Source organism: Ornithodoros turicata, chromosome 5 (genome assembly GCF_037126465.1).
Source record: "Ornithodoros turicata isolate Travis chromosome 5, ASM3712646v1, whole genome shotgun sequence".
Taxonomy (NCBI): Eukaryota; Metazoa; Arthropoda; class Arachnida; order Ixodida; family Argasidae; genus Ornithodoros; species Ornithodoros turicata.
In genome coordinates this window covers 9,023,210-9,048,546 of record NC_088205.1, presented here as the reverse complement: position 1 = coordinate 9,048,546, position 25,337 = coordinate 9,023,210, and the positions used below count along the sequence as shown (strand labels likewise).

At 46.0% G+C, this 25,337-nt stretch overlaps 1 protein-coding gene across 8 annotated transcripts in view; it reads left to right on the top strand.

The window, feature by feature from the left end:
- The window catches only part of LOC135393968 (uncharacterized), a 256,551-nt gene that overhangs the window by 166,512 nt on the left and 64,702 nt on the right, over nt 1–25,337 (top strand). For 4 of the 8 annotated variants that reach the window (XM_064624365.1, XM_064624363.1, XM_064624362.1 and 1 more), the window contains one exon: nt 7,336–7,386. The exons of 2 other annotated variants lie outside the window; for them this stretch is intronic. The gene's annotated coding sequence lies outside the window, so the exon portion shown is untranslated. Of the gene's footprint in view, nt 1–7,167; nt 7,261–7,335; nt 7,387–25,337 lie in introns of all 8 variants that reach the window. 2 more of the 8 variants (XM_064624364.1, XM_064624361.1) reach the window with 1 other exon arrangement.

Genomic DNA, 25,337 nt, shown 5'->3' with positions numbered 1-25,337 from the left:
ATTTCATTATCTCCTTGCAAGCAAGTGGGCGGCGGCAGCGTGCGGCACCCCCGCTTTCAACGCGAAGGTTTTTCGAGTTAGATGACATCTCGGCGGCGGCGGGCAGACCTTGACCGCCCCCGAAAAGCTCTAACTCGAATCACCCGTGGCTGAGCTGCTCCCGTAGGCGTCAGCTCGCACATCCATTTCGTGTACAGGTATATACACACATTTTGACATCTGTGAACGCAAGAGGGTGCCCTTGTCTTCTGTGTGCTTGGGTGTTCAAACAAACAGCTGTCGTGCGCTATTGAATATGTGATAAAAACGTTCGTTTGCATTGGGCCTCGTCAAATGCGGGAAGACAGGCGTAAAGGGAACGTCGCTCCATCTGTGAGTTTCTGACGTATCGCCAGTGAAAGTTGTCTGCACGCGCAATTTTCTAAATGGCGGAAGTGGGAAGAGAAACCGTGTTCTTTCTTCGGACATTTGACTGATGCATGTGAAAATGTCATCGAAGCGGATTGTCTAACTAAAAAAAAAGATAAAGAATAAAGCCCTGGAATATGGTTCTATGTCCTTCAATTGAAGTCATCGCCTGACCGAGATAAGACAGTCTGTTTTTGTACTTCTTTTTTCGTTTTGTTTGGGTTCGCATTGTTGTTGTTTCCTCTCTCTTTTTCCCTACCTACTATCCTTGGAATATACGCTCGCCTTTCGTATTTGTCTTCTTGCTTGGCCGTGTTAACGTTATCTATTGGACTTCTGTTTATTGATTTTTTAAACTAGTAACTGAAACGTATCGACGATTGAGATTCAAAGAACGCCGCTTTGCAATGCTTTTCGTTGTTATAATTGGCCGCGCATTGTCTTGTCCTGAACAGTGTGTTGTCCTGCGCGAACAGGTGCAACAAGAGATCTAATGCTCACCTGATGTAATCACAATGCTTTTTTTAAGAATAACAATCAAAAGTGATTTTCATTATGCGCGAATGTCCCAGGAAGGTCACAATAATTTTATTTCACGATGGTGAATGGGGTGTTTTCTTCAGAAAGGATAGGTTCGCTCGTTACCTTACCGAATGAACAAAACGTAAAGGATCCGTCGGTTTATCACCGCAGCAATCGATAAGTAGCGAATGAACTACAATACTAGTATCGCAATCAAACTTGGGTGTCCCCGTATCCTTTTACACGTCCGGCATGCAACGGAAAGGCCCTCTATCCGCGTTTTCTTCCGCTGGGGTGTTTGGAGACGGCCCCCGACGTGCAATCATCATCAGCAAAGCGGGAGATTATAGCCCTTGCATGGGTTGCGCGAAAGAGAAAGGTGGAAACGCCTTCCTCCAATGGCGTCCGTCTGGTCACGGTACCGGCGAAGTCGTACGCTTCATTTCACGGGCCCATTTCGGAGACATAGGACTGTATTTTGCGATGGAACTTGGCGTTATGTCTGCACTCTCGGCCTGCTACTACACAACACGGTGCTGGAAGAGTGTTCGTGTGTAGTGTCGTGCTGCTCATATTTAAAAGGAATTCTTGCAGTACCTTGTATGGTTGTCTACTGGTATGGTGACGGCTCTCTGAAAGTGTTCTCCCCATCATCATCCCCTCATCCGTTCCCAACGCGCAATAGGGCAGTGTACCGCCTCGGCGGCGGTGAATCGCCAACCTCATCATCATCCAATGTGTGTGTGTGTGTGTGTATGGTTGTCCTGAACGCTCATTTACTTTTGACGCCAAGAAATCACAAATAATGTACAGGTCAGTGACCTATCTCTGGTGATGGTGAAAGGGCTTGCCGTTGTCGGCCTCACGTAGGTGGGCAACGTCACGACTGACGCCCTGGGGAATGTGCGTCCTGGGCCGACTTCTAAGGGAACTGTGCCAACATATGTCTGAAAGCGTCTGAGGAAAACCCAGGAAAAACCCCAGACAGCACAGCCGGCACCGGGATTCGAACCCGGGTACCTCCCAGGGTCGACGCGACATGGCCAGCACGCTAACCACTGAGCGACCTATCTCTGTTTCGTCGATGTTTATTAAGTCAGCCTTGGTAGGAGCAGATTACTGATGACATGGCAGCGCTTGAACGCAACCAAAACAAGCTGGGTTTTCGTGGCTGTTCTTGAAAATGGCTCTTTTTGGCTGTTCACGAAAGTATAACGTTTGACATTGGTGTCCCGATTTGTTCCAGTATATGCCTGTGTTCGTGATACGTTATGGTTAAACTACCTCATGTACCCTAATCCCCAGGAGCAAATCTGTGTGAGCGCGGAATGCTGAACATATTTATGAATCATGGCAGCCCATCAACGTCGAAAGGGTGACTGTCGTTGATGTGCTTTTTTACGGAAAAGTACATGGGCGCTTGAGTGGCGTTGTTTTACGTCCTTCTGATCCTTACGTCTTTACGTTCTACCGTGCCAGGAGTGCCGTACGTAGATGTTATTGTAAAATTAAACCCAAGCGTATCTGCAAGCTCAAGCGAGAGACAAGATAAGCGAGCCAGACTTTTCAAAAAAAAACACGCATTTTACGGATGACACCGACCTGGTACTGCTCAGCTGCGCGCGATACACAGCAAGTCGTGGAGGGCTTCGGAGCGCGTTGGGCAGATAGTAGGCCAACGGACCCCTCTACACCCAAAAAGTACGCGGTGCCCAGGCCAGCCGTATATCTGCACGCAGTGTCCCACGCTGTGGGTTCCTTCCTCAGGACTCTCGTGGAATACACGTCCTTCTATACATGTTCGCTCGCACGAACGTTGAGGAGATTCCTCAGTGGTGTCCTCAGCGGCCTCGGCAATGCTCTACGCGCACAAGGAGTGTTGAGGAGTGTAGGGCATGCCCGAAGTACTACCACAGCTATTGAGGACACCCTTGAAGAATCTCCTCAATATTCATGCAAGCGGGCCATGGTAGCAAAACCCAGAAGCCCTAGCGTGCTGGAGTAGCCGATCCAATGTAGAGATGAACGACCGCTCGTTGGTAGTAACCAAGGTCGTGCTGTAGAGTGGGAGGTGGTGGGTTCGAATCCTACCACCGGCTGTGCTGTCTGAGGTTTTCCCTGGGTTTTCCGAAGACTTTCCAGACGAATGTCGGCACAGTTCCCCCTGAAGTCGGCCCAGGACGCATACTAACCCCCCTGTCCCCCACTCCTTCCTGCTGTCCTCTCTCCGTCTGTCCACATCTGTACGCCGCTTATAGCCACAGTTGCTTCGCGGCGCTAACAAGCAAAAAAAATAGAGATGAACGAATATATTCATATATTTATCTTTTTTTCTCCAAATCGACCCAGTATTCATTCCGTTGGAATTAAACAGCGAGTTCCACAAAAGCGAGTAGATAAAAAAAAAAGAAAGAAAAGGCAGATAAGCACCGTTCGATAAACCCAGCTCACAGCTGTACCTCTCCTGTAGCTTGAACACACTTCTTTTTTTTTTTGTAGTTTTAAGGGGTATTTCTCGAGATACGCGCGTGGGCCTGCAGCGCCTCTACCACCTAGCCCCTACCCGAGAGATTTCTGGGCTTCCCGATAAGTGGGCTTCTCCCCCTGGACTCGGAATATTCGAACCGTCGTCGTCGTCGTCGTCCCACGCGATTACCATCGATTGGTTGAAGAAGGGTAGATACTGGACGTCTCGTACGTTCGTTGAAACCCACGGGGATTCGGAGTTCCCGCAGTGGGTACGTACGTTCGCCGGCCAATTTCCTTTCCCCTTCTGCAGGTAGGTAAGGGAGCGGCCAGGGAATAAGGGCTTTTTCGAGGGTCTGTAGAAAGCAGGGGGAGAGGGTGGGGAGGAGGTTGATGCGATGTGACGTGAGCTTGCGAAGGAGGAGTGAGGTAGTTGAGTGAATTTTTGTGTTCTGTACTTACTGCGAAGAACAATGCGATTCCCTGTTGGGAAAACGAGGAAGTTTTAGGGAGTGAATTCAATTATAGTAAAAAAGGTTGCGGTATTTCATCGTTTGCTTGAAAACGCGAGGGGTAAGGAAGGAAAAGCAAGGAATAGACAGGCCTACTGGGTGCGTTGGTCGCGTTATCTTATTCTATTTATTGTATTTATTTATTTATTTGCGTATACACCAACGGCTAAAAAGGGAGTTCGTGCCGCTCTGGGATCCTCATTCCATCATCATCATCATCATCATCATTCATGATTCGTTTGTAAATAAACACATTTTCTCTCTCTCTCTCTAAGGTTTGCGTTACCAGACACATTTAAGCTGCGTTCCCTGAAGTCAGGTCGAAATTAGCTGCGATGTTACATGAAAATGTTTCAGCCCTGTAAGTCACGCTTTTCCTGAAATCCCTGGAGTAATGTAAGGAAGATCGCTCGACGCCCATACACCCGCGCTCATGAAAACGAAACCATAGGAGTGGGAGGGTTCGCGCAATATAAGAGATAGACATTGTTAGTTTCCTGCGTTTGTGCCCTATAATACTTTAGAGGGATGAAGCAACACGAACACAACGTTAAACAATTCCCATACCATACCACTGTGTCGACTCTCGTTCTTTAGATTCTGCTGTTGTCAAATCATGAACGCGGAAGTAAGTAACGTCCGCTATACGCGTGCCAACCCACAGGCCATTTTTAGTTGCGGGGCTCTTTCAGTAAAGTCTCTATACGCAAAGCCTCGTGCTCCGCGTTTGAGTGAAGCCATCTTCACTATTCAATGAATGAATGGCGTCATTTGTAGCCATTCATTGCCACAGGGCATTCGTAAAATTGCGTCGCATATGTCAGACTAGCGTTCGCAAATTCAGTCTCGCCCATTTTCGAAGCCGCAGTCGTTTGGCTTCTTTATGTTGTGTGTCTTTGCGTAGGAATAGCCCGTCGGTAATAGGTCCGTGTACGTACTTTAAGAATGTCTGTTTGACGAACAGCAAAGAGACCAGCGGCATGGCCGAGCGGGTTAACCACTCCAAGCCAAGCCAAGCCAGTGGTAGCCAAGGTCGTGCTGAACACTGGGAGGTGGTGGGTTCGAATCCTACCACCGGCTGTGCTGTATGAGGTTTTCCCTGGGTTTTCCCGAAGACTTTAAGACGAATGTCGGCACAGTTCCCCCTGAAGTCGACCCAGGACGCATACTAGCCCCCAGTCCTTCTTGCTATCCTCTCTCCATCTGTCCACATCTGTACGCCGCTCATAGCCACCGTTGCTTCGCGGCGCTAACACGGAATAAAAACAAACAAAAAAACAGCAAAGTGTACTTTTTCATTAATAACCACCTTGCCTCTCTGACTGCTTAGCTCGATGGCAGACGTGCTAAGATGAGTCAAGTCCGAGATGGCTGTATAGAACACTCAAAAAATGGAACTGAAGCTTTCTAAAGATATAATATGTATAAGTTTTCGCGTGGTGAACCACGCCCCATCAGCTACAAAAAGTTTTTTTTTTTTTTGTACCTGATGAAGCGCGGTCCACCTAACGAAAGCTTGTACACATATCAAGTCTTTAGGAAACTTCAGTGTCATTTTGTGAGTGTTCTGCAGTCCCTAGTTCGCTAAGACTTCAATAGCATTCGACGCCAACTTCATAAAAAGGAAGCGGGAGTATGACTATAATTTTTAGCTGTTCCTGCATGCCGTCAGAAGTGTCCTCTATCTCTGAAGTATTTTGAAATAATTTTCGTGTGTTTACCTTGCACGCTGTACGTCTTCAGACGCCCATGCAGCCAGCCAAGTGTGCTGTATCAGGCGAGCCTATAATGAAGTCATTTTTTAAAACAAACTTACTTTAACAAACTAGTGAATTATTGTCACCACGCACACACAAAAAATGAAAAGAGAGAAAAAAAAAAAACGTTATGGGAAGACAGAAAAATAGATTAGCGTAGCGCCGAGATCATGATTCAAATAGATAAAAGTCAACGTTGCATACCGCCACTTCGATACATAATTGATAGTTGATTCCAAATCTAACGGAAAACAGTAACAGGGATAACAGCAACGCTACCATCTGAAGCATTCCATAGAGTACAAAAACGTGAAGTAAAACATACTACAAACAGTAAATCAGTGTCAATCTTTCTTTTACCAATCAATACAATCAATCAAGTACCAGTCTTGAGCTCTGCCTCTCGCTTCAACTAAATCTCGCGAAAGAAGCTTTTAAAATCTCATCTCAGGAACTTGAAAGCTGGATCTCACTTTCAGGAGCAAGAACTCAGGACAGAGACACTTAACCTAAGCTATCACCCGTTGCCGTCACACTCGCACTCTCGAAAAAAGCCTCGTTTGTAAGTGGAGAAGATCCAGTGCTTTGACACTGAATCCTCTTCCGTCTACGCGCAGGCTCTTAAAATGCACAGCGAAGAGAGAACAAATCCTCTTGAGCTTCCCTGCTAATCTCCAGCGACTTCCTGTGGTAATCTCTAATGTCCTGCACGCCCCCTAGCGAGCTTGAAAGCGCCTTATTACACGCCTGAACCGGGCACACAAGACCTAACGAATTGACACCCATTATTTGGGCCGATCCTATCTTTGGCTCGCGTCCTTGCACTTAATGAACTTCACGTGTCGATCTCGCAGTCGGCGACGTGTCCTAAGGCTCTTGTTATGTCGCTGCTTCGGCGCTGTGATTGATTACGTTCTCTTTTTGCTTGCAAATGTGAGTGGGCGAGTTGCGCTGCGGGACCTGATACTAAAGTATGTGCTTCTGTGGTTGCGATTGAAATCTTTGTGTTCTGCAAGGCGTGACCGTAGGCCAGTGATGTAGTGAAGTACGTAATTTCGTATGGCGGTACTGGGTTGAATGCTGACGGGGTATAAATAAAGGTTCGGTTGGAGGCTTCTTGTAGCGTTTGCAAGGTATGGGGAAGAATTTCTAAAGGCAAACTGTACAGAAGGGTTAGTCCTGGTGACGATCAAAGCAAGCGAGAGACCTGGTGAAAAAATTAAACGCAACCTCTGCCTTCTTCGAAACAGGCTTTCGGTTTCGGTTTGCGTCCCGAAGCTGTTTTGTAGAGAACAACAAATAATGGCACAATACAGATGCGGGATATCTGTATACGTATATATATATATATATATATATATATATATATATATACAGACATCAGATGGTTCTATCATTTCTACAGAGTCTAAGGTCGAGAATACATTAGTATAAAGTGCATTGTTCTTCTGCTCTGTGTTCTTGGCAACGTTCCACAGCGATTCTATTTCTTTGTTTTCAAGCCTACATTTGCTATGCCGGTGACTGACTCAGACGGAAATGATGTACAATAGCATCCCATCCAGCAAGAACAACGCAATGTAACGCTATGTCTTGTACGTCTCTGTAACCACCGTCCCGTTGTGCTCCTAACAATCTCACTAACCCTTTCACATCTGGTCTATTTTCAGCCTCTGACAGCACCGTGCCAAGCAGGCAGCTCATACAAGCGCGAAGTCATGGTAAGCCTCCATTCAATGCAAAGTTATTTTTGCTCTCTTTCTGTCCAGTTACGTCACACTATACAGAATGAAACCGCTGACGTAACAAGGTACCCCTCCATTGCGCCATCAACCATTACTTCGTGCGTGGAGCACACCGACTGTTATAATGAGAGCTTCCCCCCTAATATTATTCAACGGACAATCTCAGACAATTGGCGTGCAGCATAAAGTTGTGTGGGCGGAAAGAATTCTCAAGTGAAGACCCCTTCTTATGATCTATTTCCAAGTCCCTTTATCTTTCATTTCTGTCTTGCCTTCGTTGAGATGGGCCGCTTCGGTCGTTCCCAAAGTGTAGCATCACGGACATTGAAGTCGGTAAAGGCGAACGACCCAAGAGAAAAGTCGCTGTCTTCCCATGTATACAGGAACTCCCCAGCACATATGGCAGGGAGGTCTGACATCACAGTATAGCAATTTTCGTTTCGTCTTCGTCTGCCTATTGTTTCCCATTATGCAGGATTCTTGAGCTGTAGAGGCCGCGGAGCATGACGTGGTAATTGTGGAGGTGCCTTCGAAGATTGGTTTGGAGCAGGGCCGCGGAGGCAGTTGAGGAAAGAAAGGCGCATTTAGACTGCTGGGTACGTTCAGCGCACGACAGAACAGTGATTCGTCAATCGGCATTAGTCACGTTCTGGTGAACCTTTAACTGTACTGTGTAACCGGTGACTGAACTGTGAAACCACTACACTGTGGAACTGCAGGACACAGGTGTAACAGTTTCACATAGTGCAGCGGTGAAAGGAGCAATGACAGAAAGACGAACACGGTACGATCCGCAAGCTAGACGGCCATTGGAGGAATCGGCCTCGATCCAGGAGCACAAAAATTGGTCTTTTTTTTGTCATTGTTCCTTTCGCTGCTGCACCACGAGGTATGTACAGCTCGCATCAGGAGGAACTTGAACGCCGTTCCGGCCTCGCGGACCCTGGTAGTAATAACGGCGGGTGGTGTTTTGGTAATCTATTTACCGTTAGAGGAGTAACCCTCGTCGCACAGTCGTACACGTTTGTGGCATAATATGCTCTGGAGCCGATGTAGAGGTCATCACGGTAACCTCGTTGAGGTGGCAGCCATGTGTACCTGTACTTTCCTTACATGAGCTCCAGGTGGTATCTTCTGGAAGGGCGCGTGTGACGTCATTTAATTGCGAAGAGAGAACGAAGTGTTCTCGGGGACTCCTTCTGCACACTTTACATGCACCAGAGGTGCGTCTCAGTGGACTCTTCACTCTTTGGATGTGGCTCTAAGGTATTGCTGAAGACTGCGGGGGTGGAGGAATCGCACCCGACCGACGGCTGCTCTGACTGAGGTCGTCTTGGGTTTTCCTACTGATGTCCACACAGCTGTAGGCCCCCTCCTGTCTTCCACTGTCCACTCTCCGTCTGTTCACGTCAGCGCATCATTCACAGTCACTGCTGCACCGCGGTGCTAAGAAGAAGCACTCTGCACCACAACCGCATGCTTATTTTACCAGCGCCATGCCTCGTTGGTGGTAGCCAAGGTCGTCGTGAAGACTGGAATGTGGTGGGTTCGAAATCTACCACCGGCTCCGCTGTCTCAGGTTTTCCCTGGGTTTTCCGAACACTTTCCAAGACGAATGTCGGCACAGTTCCCCCTGAAGTCGGCCCAGGAAGCATGCTAACCCCCTGTCCCCCACTCCTTCCTGCTGTCCTCTCTCCATTCGTTCACGTCTGTACGCGGCTCATAGCCACAGTTGCTTCGTGGCGCTCACACGAAAAAAAGAAAAAAAACTGCGTTCATCCTTTATTTCTTTTTCTTTTCGTAGGTAAAACTAGTATAACAGTTTTCACCTCACAATAAACCACGTGAGGTACCATTGAAATGACGCGATATGTTCCGATGTTCTTACCTTACTCTGCGGCGTCTCTCGCTGCTGGTAACATATGTGATATCACACCCATACCATAAAACACATTGCTGTTATCCCATAACGGGTACTAACTTTCCCGTATCTCACGTCTCCGAACTTCGAACTTACGTCTCCCTACAAAAGACTTGGAAACCTTCCATGCCTCCTCTACTACTATTTTTTTTTCTACACCCTTTAAATCATTCCTCACATATGCGTAGTAAACTTCCCGTGCTTAGACGCAGAGCAGCTCAAGGAAAAGTGTACGGCCACCTATAACTCTTAGGCCGAGGAAGTTCTTGCGCGCCACTTTATTGCGTCATACCTCATTGTGTTTGATCGCAACAAAAGACGCGTCAAACCCTCTCACCTTAACTCCCACACAAGACTTTCCTTTCAAGCCCCCCCAACAGCACTTTTTTTTAAAGCCATATATTTATTACATAAAGCGGCAACTCTTTTTGATATATGGACCGCATATTTTCTCGATACTTTTCACATTTATACTTCGCCATTTTGTCTTTTCGAACGTCACGGCTGGTGCTTGGATGTCGCTGTCATTGATTTTAGGTTCTTTGTCTTTGCGTTCCAACAGCGACATTTCCTTCCCCCTTGCGCTCTTTGCTAGTGGCGTGTATCGATTTTTTTTTCTATGGTGAGGGGGGGACAAAAGCGCAATGGACAGGTGCGGTTTTCTATCCTCAGGGATCGATACCATTGTTCTCAGGCGGTGCACGAATCTGTGCCCGCTATGTAGCAGTCTATTTAGGAGGAAGGAAAGTCGGTCTTGATGTGGCTATAAAGAGGGAGGGGATGCGAACATACATGATAGGGGAAGGTCCTGTGTGCTTGGCTGTTTATAAAAACACTCATTTTTTTAATGAAGTCAGGACGAAGGGATTACAGTTTTTAGTGTTGGTCTGCAGAATGATAAGGGACGAGGGTTACCTATAGATTTATGCGTCTTTTATGATAGGCTGTTTTTAGAACAATAAATAGATGTTATTAAATATTTTGGCCAAGACGTGCTACGGGGAAAAGTGTCCCCCCCCCCCCCCCGTAAACACATTTATTGTACGACCGCCGTCAGACTTAACCGTAAAGCGGGAGCGGGTGGCCCGTGCAGGGCCAGCAGCGTTGCGCTTTGGGTTGGGCTAAGTGTGAATGCGGCTGTACCTTTAAACCAACGTATAAAAATGCCGTTACGAAAATATTATTGACCGTGCTGGATGACAACGGAAATATGTTTGTTTAAATGACAGGGCATCTGAAGTGCATACAGTTCCGGCTCTATCAGTTCTATCTCACATTTGCATTCATCGATAGATAAAAACACACACCAGAGCCTCAGAGTTCAAACGCATTGTACTTGAAAGCTACTGAACCCACATTATATTCCGTACGGATATCACTACCACACCTTCGCTCTGTTGACCCCTGAAACTTCGGCATAACCTTCCCACAGAGAGGTCCCGTTATCTGCTCCGACGCACCTGCATCGGACCCTGCTTCACATATTTGATTCCAAACAGCTTCCCAAGCAATCAGGCACTCTCCTGCGCCTCCTCACGAACCTTCGTACGTTTCAAACGACGTTACCTCGAAGAGAGAGAGAGAGAGAGACAGAGAGCGCAGCTGAGACCGTGAATTCCGCCTATACAGCTTTCGAATTCGGACGGACAGGTCGGATTCATTAGGAATCACCGGTTGAGCTGCGTCAGCGGCAAGGAGAGAGCCCCCTTTGCCTCGAGTGGACAGGAGAGAGCGTAGCCATTGATTTTCCCGGTGTTGCATCGGCCCTGCCATTAACGGCATCCGCCTCTGAGTAGTGGTCGAGGTGTGGCCTTTTAACCCGTTGATCACGTCTCCTCCGCTGACGTCTACTTGGACAAGCTCGTTCGTCTCCCAGTGCTGCTCCCAACGTGTCGTTTAGTGTTGAAAACGTGGGGTCGTCGAGTTTTTGCCCCCCCCCCCCCCCCCAACTCGCGTTAATGCGCTGCTAGGGATTTACGTCGACGCCTAATGTGTCATTCGATTAGAGAGCTGCGACGTAGAAGTGGTTAGGCGGGAGTGTCCAGAGAATGAAAATGTTTTTGGGTAACGGTGTTGACGTGTGGAACGTCCGTATCCGTGGCTCGTTTCCGGGGGTGAATTCTTTCTGTTTGCTGTGTATGGTGTGGTGTCAAGTTTTGGGGGTTATTTGAGTAGTCTGGGGGTAACTGCAAATGTATTTTTGGACACCCTATAGGGCTTGGGTCCTAACTCTGAGGCGCCTCATTATTACTCATTAATCACAGAGTTTGCGTCTGTGAGGGCGGTGCAGTTCTTTTTTTAATGCAATCGGGCGAATATTAAAGTAAACACAGTTGATAATAAATATAAGCTAGTTCCACTAATAGGGAGCGTTAGTAGACCGTTGATAATAGAGAGTTTTAGTGCACCGTCCGTTATCGCCTTTGCGTACGCGTAATGGATAGCGTTGGGTGTTCTGCGCACGCCCAAATCATAAAGGGAGCTTCACGCATTGCGCAGAACCTTCCACGTTACCCCTTACGTACGCAAAGGCGATACCGTACTATGCACTAAAGCTCACTATTGTCACCGTGAAGGTAACTCTACCGGAACCGGAACCAGTACCTAACCAGTACGGAACCAGTGCCAGTACGGAACAGGTACCTACCGGAACCAGTGACAGCGTGTGCGATTCAGAATCTTAATAGAGAGTTTTAGTGTATCGTACGCTATCGCGTTTGCGTACGTTAAGGATAGCGTTGGCGGTTCTGCGCACGCGCAAAACATCGCGCAGTGCGCAGAACCATCACGCTATCCCTTACGTACGCAAATGCGATAGCGTACGATACACTAAAACTCTCTATTATTGGGTGCCGTAGGTACGGTACTTCGGAAGCCACGTTATCAACGGTCTACTAGCACTCGCCCAATCAAACAGTGATAAGATTCTTAATTATGCACGTTGCCATTGGTTGTACGGTTGCTTCACGGTGATGTTGCCAACGGTTTGTTAACACGCACTAGCATCTCAATAGAGAACGTTATCGGCTTTACGTACGTAAGTGATAACGTTAGTGGTTCTGCGCAAACTATAAAGAGAGACTAAAAAGAGCTCTGCTGCCACCTCTTCCTAATTTTGTGGTCGCTTGTGTGAACAATCCCAGTAGAAGGGTCTTATATAAGTCGTAATAGCTTCGTTATGCAGAATACAGCAGCAACCTTTTATGGTGAGTTATTAGTACTGGCTTGTGATCGTATTCCTGGGACGCCCCTGCCCTCATCAGAGTTGCTGAAAGGTTCTTTTCACGCGCAAACCACAAAGAGAGCTGTTATAGGAAATTTTTTTGACAACAACAGGCACACTAGTTACAGTATGTACAAGCTCTATCTATACGGTCAGTACTATCACTAGTTACAATATGTGCAGCCATTCCAGCAAATATTTACATATGGAATGTAGTAAAGGTAAAGAGAGCTTCGCGCAGTGCGCAGAACCACCACGCTATTCCTTACGCACGCAAAGGCGATAGCGTACGATGCACTGAAATTAGTGAGTTTTAGTATATCGTTGATAAGGTTATCGTGCCTATCGGAACCAATCGCAGTGGTGCGTGGCTCAGAATCTTATCCACTGATTAGTTCCGGTTGATACGGTTCGACGCAAGCCACGCTATCAACGGTCTGCTAAAACTATCTATTCTCTATTAACTACATTACCGGACACCAAATCTTCTCCGACAGTGATAGCCGCAACCGCGCAGTAATCTTGACATATTTCAACGAGATGTCAGTTCTCGTCAATTACCTTCATGGCATAGACTCTACGATGACATACTCTACATAAGACCGCACTCTGTTTAAGCCCCTTTTTCAAAAGAAGCATGGCTACGAATGTTTTCTTGAACGAAAAACAGTACCAGGAAAAGCTATGTGCCACGATCAACGATGCTGCGGTGCGCGCATCAACCGCAAAACAAATATCACCCGTCACGTTTGTATGCCCCGTATCTGAACGTGCGGCCTATGCAGCACGCTCTCCAACGACGCTGTCCAAATAAATAGGTTCCTTGGTCATCCCTTTCCGCTGCGAAGCCCGCGACGAGAGCTCACGGCCACGTTTCACCCAATCTCACACAGCCGCGTCCCATTCAGCTACGGGCACCCTGTTACATGACACACATAGCACACATTTCCCGTCGCTCCCAACCAGCTCTATCTTCCGCATTTTGAAGTGCGATAGCAGCCAAACGCGTATGCCCGAAACATATTCCAATATAAAACTGTAACAACGCATCCGTCAGGCACGTTTAGCTCGCGGAGGGATACACAGAAAATGCGCGTTCTCTCTCTCTCTCTCTCTTACTGCCGACTCTGCATTTTCCCCCTCACTATATCTGCAGTCAATAAGAGATGACTTATGTGGTTCCCTCGCACATTTGAAATTCTCCTAACAGCTTTAGGGCGCGTGTACGTGCAATATTTCCGTCATGAGAAGGAGGCGGCATTGGGAAGACTCGTCTGATGTTTTCCGCTCGGAATATCACTCGCTCTCGCATCCCCCACCATCTCCATCACCTTTTTTGTTCTTCTTCTTCTTCTTCCAATCGAATAAAATGAAGACAAAAGTATGGAAGATGAAGGAAGGCGCATCGTTACTTTGAGCCTCATCAAAAATGCGGCAAGATTTGTTGTTATTTTAGACATTTCCGCCCCTTTTTATTTATTTACAAGACGAAGGTACACATTCGTATCTGCCTTTCTCGGTAACGCTGTCGCCTTTTGGAAATTTTTACTTGGCTTTATATGTGATGCATTTCGCGTGATATCTGTTCTCGTTTGGTACGTCTGTTGCTTGTACATTTTCTTCATGTTATTGTTTTTTACACTACGTATTTTTTTTTCTTTGTCGCGCATTTGTTTTGCTTTTTACTGCCTTCTTTCAATCTCACTTCCACCTTTTGTATTCACCCTGCGTTCAGCCTCTTTGCTGTCTTGGCTCTCCGAAGGAGGCTCTCGAGTGGCTGGTTGTTTGTGAGGCTGTCCGTTTGTCTTTTCCCTCGAAGTTTACCTGCTTGGCGTTAAGGGAGTTCTGGCGGAAAAGTATACTTTGTTACGGCTTTGTAGATTTTGTTATACATTCCGGACTGCGGACAAATCAGGAGCTGCCGAGAAAGGTCGAAATGCCGACAGGAAAAGAAGACTGCTTTTCCAGCTTGCGTTTTCGGTTATCCGAAGGAGTTGGCTGAACGCATCTCAGATTCCATGATGTCGCTACGCATGTGTCTCGGACTTTGCTTTGTCATCGTGTTATTTTGTTCTCGGGTTATTTTTCCCCGCATCTCGCGATGTCGTTTGCCCCTAACGAACATTCGAGTTTTATATTTTGGTGCTACTGGGTTAGTCGGTTATGCGAAAGAACCAGCCCTATCTAACGCTAGACCGATTGATTAATTGATTGATTGATTGATAAAAGAGAAAAAAAAGGAGATGTCAGTCCCAAACCACTCGGGACTGGCTACTCCAGGACGCGTTATTTTGGGCCCATTATACGTAAACGCTAGACCTAAGAAGATGATGATGATGACCGATTGATTGATTGATTGATCGATTTGTAAAAGAAAAAATTGAGATGTTAGTCCCGAGCCACTCGGGACTGGCTACTCCAGGGCGCGTTATTCAGAAAAGAAAGGGAAAGTACACAAATCTATATGGACTTTGAAAAGGAATTGATGCAAACATCACCACAAAACTGACCGACGATGACCGAACTTACCTTCGTAGTGGCTTGTTTCTGCGAAAGCGGTCCAAATGTAAAAACCGTGCGCTCTTTAAATACACTAGTTGCCGGATTACCACGCCAGTGCGGCATTATCACTCAGCTTGCAATTCGGGCTGATTTGAACCCGTTCCTTTTCTTTTCTTTTGCCTACTCACTAACCTACATTACCCGAACATGTGGTAGTAGAATCCCAACCGTATCAATGTACTGCAAGCAACGTGGATACCCAGCTGACCATGATGGATGTACTGGTACTGGCCCCTACCGACAGCTTCTTCTCCATTCCACATTTATAACCGATGGTCAACGCTTACACGTTGATTACCTGTGCGACACACCCGGGAAGAAATGCTTTCTAAGAATAAAAGGAGCAAATTGGGGACCAGTTACAGAACCTTGCCCCCTAGATTGGCATTACTCCCCGTTTTAGTCTTCTGACCCCCCAAAATTGATTTCATTTGATCTGTAAAAGAAAAAAAAATGGAGATGTTAGTCGTGAGCCACCCTGGACTGGCTACTCTAGAACGCGTTATTCAGAAAAGAAGCAAGGGAAACTAGTACACAAATCCATACACTTTGACATGGAATAGATGAAAACATCACCGCAAAACTTGGCACCAAAGGCAAACAGTGTAGGAGAGTTCACGTGTGAAAATCTCAATGTACAAAAAACAAAAATTTACTCCCCAGCATTGCAAATAGTCCCTAAAAGTTCGCGTAAACTTTGTGCATTTAGCTCCAAAAAGGCTGGCTGTTGTGACAATGAATCTAATCCCCGGAGGGACTGAAATTATTGTTTCTTGTACTTTTTTTTTTTTCTTTTTTATAATGTGCGGGGTGTGAAGTCTCGACAGACCACACTACAACGCAGCTTCTCACAAAACTGCTTCCCAGCATACGAACCGGCGCCAATTAAAATCGGTGCACCGGGTTACGCGTACGCAACCTACCGTTTCTGTCAAAGCCTGAGGTCGTTCACCCGCGGCGGAGCGATTTGAGTGATAGCTCGGTTTAGGCGAGCTGACAGGGCGGGCGTATTTCATTTCCGTCTCACCATGCTTCCTTTTAGTTTCATCGCCCTGTTGCTCGAAGCCGATACTTTCTTTAGAAACTTATCGCCACCTTGTCAGTCGACAGAAGGAGATTGAAGTGGTCGTGTCTCGTTTCTCGTTGTTGCAGAGAGGTTTCTTCTCGAAGGAATTGGAGACGCGCTTGTGTTTGGCTCTGTGCGGGATACTTATGGGCGGATAAAGTTTTATCGTTTTAAATTATCGTCCCGCAGGGTAGAAGCGATTCCCACATCTCTGCGATAATCCTTCTTTCTTTCTTAGTTGCCGTTTCCTGAAGACAAAACACGCATTGAAACGTCCGGTTGATATAACCTAAGTCCTTGATTTGTGGGAAGTGTTCGGTTGGTATTACCTGAGCTGGTCAGGGCACACACGGACACGCCAGTATAATCTCTAAGTCGCTGTGCCGGGAAGTTCTTTCAAGCGATCCTAGAGCACAACAACGTCGACAGCGGCTCGGGTCCGTCCATTACACTTGTGGGAAGAAGAGAGAGGAGGAAGAAGTTAAAATGAGGCGGAGGGGGGCACAGAAACGAGAGGAACCGCATTTGAACTCGTTTGACCGAATGCCCAAAGGTACAGCGATATTGTTTAAAACGTATTTATATTTTATTTCATTTCGTCTACATAGAAATGAGATAGAGGGGCGCCAAAGGCGTGAGTCTGACGAGACGCCTGGACAGTCGCTCAGGGATTTTCCCAGCACCCCATAATACCCCGAAATCTTGCAACCCCCTCATTGCCTGCCAGAAAGGCCAGAAAAGCTGCAACTGTGGGTGTCACCCCCCCCCCCCCCATACGGGACACCAATATAGCACCCCCCAGACGAAAATCCTGGGATAAACCCTGCCTTCTCTGTATGCGAAGTCTTGAAACTGGAAAGTGCATAGCGTTGAAATCTGAAACGAGAAAACAAGGAACAGACGGAAACAAACAAGACTACGGTACACACACACACACACACACACACACACCAGAAAACGCGATTTAATGTCGCGCAACACGAACTGCGAAACGAACTCTGAACGAACAAAACGAAAACGCTTCACGCTGATCCCGCGGCTTTACAACGTGCCCAATCCTAAAAACACAAAAAACAAGCTGCACATTATCTCACCCGCACATGCGCGCATTTCGCAGTGAGAAAGTCCATAAAAGCTCGCTCTCTACGACTCCACGAGTTCACTTTTGCGAGAGCACTTCTCTCTGCACCTTGCGTGGCGCACTCCTATAAACTGCACTGCGCAAACCTCGAAGGCCCTTTTAAACTTTATTGCTTATTAATTTGCTGGCGCCAACGTTAACCCCCCCGCGCAAAATAAAAGCCCTCGTTAACTGGCTACACTGTCGACCATGCGTGTGACGCGAGCGAACTGGGAAGTCGCGCGCGCCCTCTTTTGACAGCTATTGTTGTTTAATTACGGCACAATAAGGCGCAGTAAAAACAAACAGAAAAGCGTATAAGTATAGTTTGTCGCATGGTGGGTGCTTCATTAAAACGGTGACACGTCACTGCTCTCGGCGTTGCTTCCAGAGTGTCCTTTTTGAATCGGGCCTTTTATCTGTGTGTTTTTTTTTTCTTTACGTTATCTTCTTTTTCTTTTTTTTTGTGTGTGTAAGTTTAGAATATCCTGTTATCACCGCCAGTGGAGGTTTTCTTCCTTTTTCGTGTTCCGCATCTTGGGTTCCCTGTCAGCAATGTCGATGACATATTCAATAAAAGGGGTGTCGCTGCAAGTCACCGCCGCGTTGTTTTCCACTGATTTTTTTTAAATTTTGGTTTATTTTCTTTAATCAGTTTCCTTCTGCGTGTCCGCTGTAATCCCTTATATCTGGTTTTTGTGCTATAAGGAGCCAGCGCCACTTGGAGGATGGTAAAGCTATATTTGCATTAACCTATAGCCTCAGCTGTGTGTGTAGTGCGCGGCATTTTTGTAAGCACGCTTATCACTACTGTGTTCTACACCAAGCGGCGACGCGGTATAGAACTCAGGTCATACTGCCACTTTTACAAAATCCCGTGAAGCTAAACGATATCTACGATACTTCTTAGTAGCTTCTTATTGTATTTCTTTTCTTCTTCCTTACTTGGGGAAGGGGGAGGAGCTAGCATGGGCGTAGCGCAATTCGTCGATCCCGTTTTCCAATTTAGTCAAATTCTGCACACACACACACACACAAACAAAAAAAGAGGGAAAAGCAAGTCCAGGACTTCGTACCGGAATGAAAAAAAAAGACAAAAAAAGACCTGATGCGTTATTTTTCCTGCCTCTGCCGTACCTCATGAACACGAATTTTGTCTTTAAAAGAGGCACACAAATTACATACTTAAAACATCTAAGCAAGGAATCCACATACCACCCCACCACACATGAACTACGCTCCCCCCACAAAAGGATTACCTCGCTGAGGCCAGCGTGAAATTGCCACAGCAACGGCGTGCCATCGCGCATTCCGAGGGATTTCTCAGTTGGGCTACCCTCGAATCGCGCTTAATTTCTTCCACGCTACACCCACAGCTAGATGAAAAGTCATCGTCCCCCCTCCACATCCTATACGAGCAGCTGTTGTACGAAGCCCGACAGGATTTAAATTCTGAATCCGACACAATAGCGGGGCCCTGTCTTGCCGAAGCCTTTTTAGACGTGTACGGCGTGTGCTTTTAAACAGGTTTTCCTATTAAGAAAGGCCAGTGTAATAACGCGAATGGAGCGCAGATTTCAGCCAGACGAGATAATGTATATGGGAAGAGAAAGTGAGAAGGGAGGAGAGTCGCGTGAGTAATACCTGGTATGTGGTGGGGATGCCTTTCAGGAGCAGATGTGACAAAGGTTGTGTGAAGGAAAAGTTTCACACAGCTTCCTTTGTAGAGAATACCGGTTTGGGGGATGTTGGTGGAATTGTGGGAAGAAGCGGATGGTTGTGTGTGGATACGTTGTGTGGTGTATAGGGATGCATTTTTGAATAAAATAGCGTTTTATTGTTTATTTATCGGTGGTATTTAAGTTAGTGGCTGTCTATATCCTTCAAGTAATCTATTGACGTGTGAGTTTTGGTTCCATTTGGTGCGTTCGCAATTACTTCTTTCTTTTGTTATTTTGTTGTGTATGCGCATGATATCAACTTGTCCAACGTCATCGTTTGAACAAAGCGCAGAAGATTGTTCTTTGAAACTTGAGTTTCGTATTGGGGTGAGTTATGAAATACGTGATATAGAGCCACAATGTGCGCGTACTGTAAAGCATAATATATATATATATATATATATATAGCTATACTACAAATCTGAAGTTATACATACTATAAAGCAAAGCCTGCTAATTACATTTCATGCGCAGCAGCACATCGACATGTTTCGTACTTTTGTGGAACAAACCTCCTTTTACACTCCTTGTTAACCAGAGCTCGCTACCATTCCCGCTCATTCTTCTTCTGTGCCCCACTCTCACCTTCAATGCATTAACCTCATGCTTTCTTTTTAAAGTCATCTTCTGTGATTCATCTCATCATTCCTTCACCGTTTGTTAGTCATCTTTTTTTGTCATCTTTGTCTTTAATCTACCTCATCCTTCTTTCATCATCTGGTAGTTTTTCGTTTTTTCCTACTTCTTTTTCTTTATTTCTTATTTCTTACTTTTCTTTATTTATTTATTTATTTATTTCTTATTCCTTCCTATTTCTTTCTTTCTTTAATTCTTATCTTTTCTTTTTAATTATTTATTATTATTTCTTATTTCTGGAATAGCAAGCCGACGTCCCGTTTGGCTGACCTTTCCCCGTTTTTTTTCCCCTTTTCGACTAATAAACATATCCCCCCCCCCTCGCTACCGTAAGCGTACTGGAGTAGCCGGCCCAGTGTAGAGTTGAGCCAACATCTCCATATTTCAGCTTTTTTTTTTTTTACCAACCAACCAACATTTCATACGTCTCTCCTACGTAAAAGCATTCGGAGTTTGTAATTCGACGGGTATACCACTTACTTGGATGCAGAATCGAAAGACCTCTTGTACCATTCTTGTCCGTAAATTACTTGGATCTTTTCTTTCTTTCTTTTTTTTTAAGTTATGCGGGAAACGATGATAGAGCGAGAGAGAAAGGTCAGTCAGGGTCGGACTGGCTTCCTCGGTGCCCCTGCACTGGATTAACAAATTGGATTACATAAGGGCAAAAGAAAAAAAAAACATGAAATAGAACGAGAGGGAAAGCAAAATCCAGAAGACGAGCAAATGATCTCCACCGACGAGAATCACCGAATGGATACCCATGCATGTCACTTGCACGATTGATTGATTGATTTGTAAAAGGAAAAAAATTGAGATGTTAGTCCCGAGCCACTCGGGACTGGCTGCTCCAGGACGCCTTATATACGGAACGAACTTGCACGAAATGACATATTGAGGCACCACTTCTTCGAATAGGCATACGGCTTTACGATGACCCTGGTATGGCACTTGCGTCCCATGTCCCACTAATCCTATCGAAGCATTACATAAGCGCCCCTTCGAAAGAGCTGGCAGCGCGTCTGCCCTCCTTGGCCCGAATTAAACGGACTTTTCCGCGCATGAAAGAGCAGTGTCCCAATCTTCGCCGACATTTTTGCACTTTTCATCTTTATTCTTTCTTCTTTTTGGTGCTTCTGACATCGCAACTCCACTCTTTTCTTTCCCTCCTTTTCGTCCCAATTAAAAAGACATTTCCGGGGACCCGAGTTCCTTCGGCCACAGCTCATTGCTTCGAACGGTGACTGTCATTACGTTGTGCTATCGACACCTGATCGGCCGCTTCACACGTTCCTTCTTTTGCTACGTCGTTACTTTCAAAAATGAGTGCCGTTCGAGTTAGACGAGCCAGGAAAAAAAAAAGAATACTGTGAACTAGAGGATACTTGCGTTATTTTTTATATTTCTTTTTTTATGGAACGTTTGGCGTATAACTCTGGAAGCGCTGTCGGTGGCAGCAGGTTCTGGTCAGGAGGCATTTACGAAAAGGGAGACCTCGTTAGTTGCAGCTGGCCCTTCGTGAAGCAAGTGCGGTCAACTTTATCCAACCATTTCCCACGTGAGGGCGCCTCTGTATAGACTGCGAGCATCGCTAACAATGTCTGACAAAGTTTTGCAGCGTTCTACCGCGTGTTTCAAGAAGGTCCCCCAGCTGAATAATTCGTAAACAGGTGGCGCCATCTAAGAACTTTCTTTTTAGGTAAAAATATTTGGGACATCGGCCATGAACTGCGTAGTGAGCGCCTCATTTGCACACGCTCACTAATGAAATAAACCTCATAACTTCTAAATTTTACTTCGCACGCTTTCGGAACTGCTGCTTTACGTATCGGGACCTTCAGCCAAATATATTCAAAGAAAAAAAAAAACGCGGCGATACTTACTGATTTTTTCGGGTAATTAATCGTTTTCGGTTTACATATTTCTGCGCTTATTATTTGTGCACCAGTACGCTCTTTGGATCACCTATCCGGCTGTCAGTTTCGTGTTCAGACGCTTGATTGGCACACGGGGTGACGGAAAATAACGATATGTTTCGTGATTTTTATTGGTGATTCAGTTTGCGCTTGATCTCGCGTCATCAAAAGGACGGGTGTAATATCATTGAGTCTTATAGGGACATATTGTGTAGAGATTCTCGTGCGTTGTGTTACCATGGGGTTATAAAATTTCGTAATCACATTAGATGTAATCTTTAGTAATCTTTCTTTAGATGTGTGGCAATATATACGGGGACTCATCATGATCAGGTTATTAATCGTTTATTATTACCGTGTTTGTCCGTCTGTAGCTTTATGTGACCACGGGTCAAATATTTTTATACTGCTAACGATAGCCCTATAAAGCTATGCCGTTTAAATCAATTTGGCACAACGCCCAAAAATGCAGCCAGATTTTTATATTGGGTCTTCCATCTCGCATTCAGTTTGGCCAATGCTTATCCCTCTGCCACTACACTGTGTTATCCTTTATCCTGTTGTCTACATGCTCTAGTGTAAGGTTCATCTTCATTACAAAGCTAAAAGTGCTTGCTTTTTCACGTAATTATTTTTATATACTTCCTATCTAGATCACTTCATCTTTCTGGCTATTACCGCTATTCTAGGAGAGCCATTATTTCGCCTTCGCTATTTTCAGCACGTCTCTTCAAAACGATGAGCTCTTATTTTCGACTGCTTCCTGCTGTTTTTAGCAACAATCCAAGGTTTACTTTATTCTACTAATTTACTAACTAACTAGCAACAATCAAGAGGCTCGTGCTTCGAACCCACGGTACATATCTAGCTCTCCACTGCGAACAGAGCAAACATTTGGACGCTCGCGCATTCATTACCATCTACGACGACAGCAAGCGCGCGCTGCTTCCATTAACCAAAGCCCTCAACGACAGCAAACAGGCTGTACACAGTCGTATGCGCGAGGGACTCGTACGCGGGAAAACTCAAATCGATGACGACTCAGCCGAACAGCGTTGCCGATGTTTTTGCTCGACATTCGAGCCGAAGCGGTCATTAACGTTTGTTCGTCGTCTGAACGCGGCTCACGATGGTGATGTACACGCAGGTCGGTGACATCGATCGGTCAGTCGAATCAACTGAGACGAATGCGAGATACAGGGAGAGATAAATGAAATGGGAAAAAGGAGGAAGAGGAATAGGTCGATATGGAAATCACGAAGAAATGTAAGCGTTGGGGGTTTGGCGCGCGTGATTCTTGGGACGTTACAGACAAGCTGTCGCTGATATATAGACTCAGACGTTGCCTCAGTGCTTGGCGAATAGTCACGAGGAAATTGCCTGTGGGGTGGAACGAATGGGGAAGCGAATACGAGAGAGAGAATGATAGGACTGTGATGTGGATGTGTTTGAGTTCGATATAATATGACGCCAGGTACTGAGAAGTGTTGACTGAGGTGTGCGGTGTTGGTTGTCTCTGTTTTGCAGAGAACGTACGTTCATATTTGATTTTCATTTTATTTTATTGTTTTTCGAACATGTATAGAACTAGAAGAATAGAAGTTTTAACATATGACTGCGAGGCGTTTGCCTGTGATGCTTTGTTCACAAGAGAATACGCTGTATATCTTACTACGTACTTACGTTGTATATCCTTGGCTGCGGAGGTTGACGACAGAATTTGTTTTGTCGCTATCGGCAGTCACCGCGGCTGCATTTCTATAGGTTGCTGATCTAGTGGGATAAAGGTCGTAGTTTGGTTCGGAAGCTTGAGGTGTATTAAAGTTGAAAGAGTGAACGAGGTAAGTGCAAGTTGAAGAAAGAATATTGTGGAGTCAAGGTTACGTAAGGATGCTACTCTGCTGTGGACTCTCTCATGCACCTAAGCTGTATGAGATAAGCAACGGTTGCGCTAAGTGTAGTAGACGGAAAATTTATTAGAACATACGTTGAAATTTTAGAACACGGTAAACACGCAACACGGGCTCTAGGGGGAAAAAGGAGTGAAGTAGGCGGTAATTATAGTTTCTCCTTTCCTAGATTGTAACTGCACCCGATTTCAGTCCCCTCATCTTAGAATCGCATCATCTTTACTCCTCAGCACTGCTAATAATTTAAACAAAAAGTCGATAAACTATATATATATATAAAGTCTATAAACTTCGTATAAACTTCTGTGCGTTTAGTACCAAACAGGACTAACTATTGTGGAAATGCATATAGTCCTCAATAGCACTAAAATTACTCTTTCTCTGTCTCTGTCTCTCTCTCTGTTAAACTGCACTTACCAGAGCACAATAAAAGCCTCGGGCTGAATCTACCCATCACAGCGCGTACTTGCAAAGTGATGTTCGAAGAACACTCCACGCATGTGTTTCCTTTCTTTTCTTCGTATGCAGCCTCTACCACATGAATTATCGGCCTACAATAACGCCAGCAAACTGCACGAAAAATATTGAATCGCCTGGAAGCGCAAATGTACTTCTCTGTCATAATTCGACCACACTTCACATAGAATATCGCCATACGCACACGCGCACACACACTCCAGGAACGGGCAGCGCGCACATATACTATGTCCATAAGTTATATTGGAAGTTGGGCGATTCTATTTGCATTGCATACCACTCTGTCTTATGGCATAAAGATTCACAGTTCGCGTGCGCTTTCTCTTGCTAGCTGCGATGCACGAAACGGCTGCACGAGATGGAAAAAGAACAGCGGGTAATATTGAAACTTCATGCACCTGTGCGTTTGCTTCTCCGCAGTGCACTTAGCGTGCATTCCCAAACGTGTAATCTTCCACGTGGCTACGTACCGTTGAGCAATAAACATTGTACACTGTATCTAAAACAGGACGGAGGAAGGTACATGCTCGATAGTATATGTGCATTAGTATGGGTTTCTATTTTTGGAACGTGAGGCTTTGAAATCTGGAAGCAGTTACGAAATTCGCGGATGCTGCCGTTCGTTCATGTACCTGTAAGATTCTGGAACCCTGGCTATACGTGCCTGGTTCACGAGAAACTTTGCGTGTGCCGGTAGCGAGGAATATGTTTGATTCTCAGAGTTGTGGTTAAGAGGAAGCGGAAGCGGGGCTTGTGAAGCTCACCAAAGAAGGTTCTTTTTGGATGGTCTAGTCTGACAACGTACGTTGTTTGAATTCGTTAATTTCTGGGCGTTTGAGTGTCGTGCATAATTGTGGTCTGCCTCGGCCATTTCTCGTTGTTTACGTCGCTTACAAATTGCCCTGCCTCGTGTCTGAATGAGAGAGTGAGTGAGAAAGATGTAAGAGGGAATTGGTTGTCCGTCCCCCCTGTACTTGAGGCACTCTAGCACAAGGGAAAGGCGTGCTGGTGTGGTGTAGAAATTAGCATATCTGACCGGAAATAAGAAGGACCCAGGTTCGATTCCTGGCGTCAGCACCTTTTCCTTATGAGTTGCTTGAATTCGTGCATTTCTGGGCGTTTGAGGGTTACGTGTCTGTGTCGTCCCTAATGGACCCTTTTCATAACGGCCTGTGCGCATGCGTATGACCTTGAGCCACAGGAGAGGGTTATGTCCGTCTTCACTAGATGGCGCAGTATGGGGTCGACAGAAGTGGGGAGGGAGACCGCACGAACGGCGCGAGCTCGTCGGTCCCACTCCGGACCGGTTTTGGCCCTTTCTGCTTACCACGTGGGTTTGTTTTGACGCGCTTCGGGCGTGGTTCGCTGGAGGGCC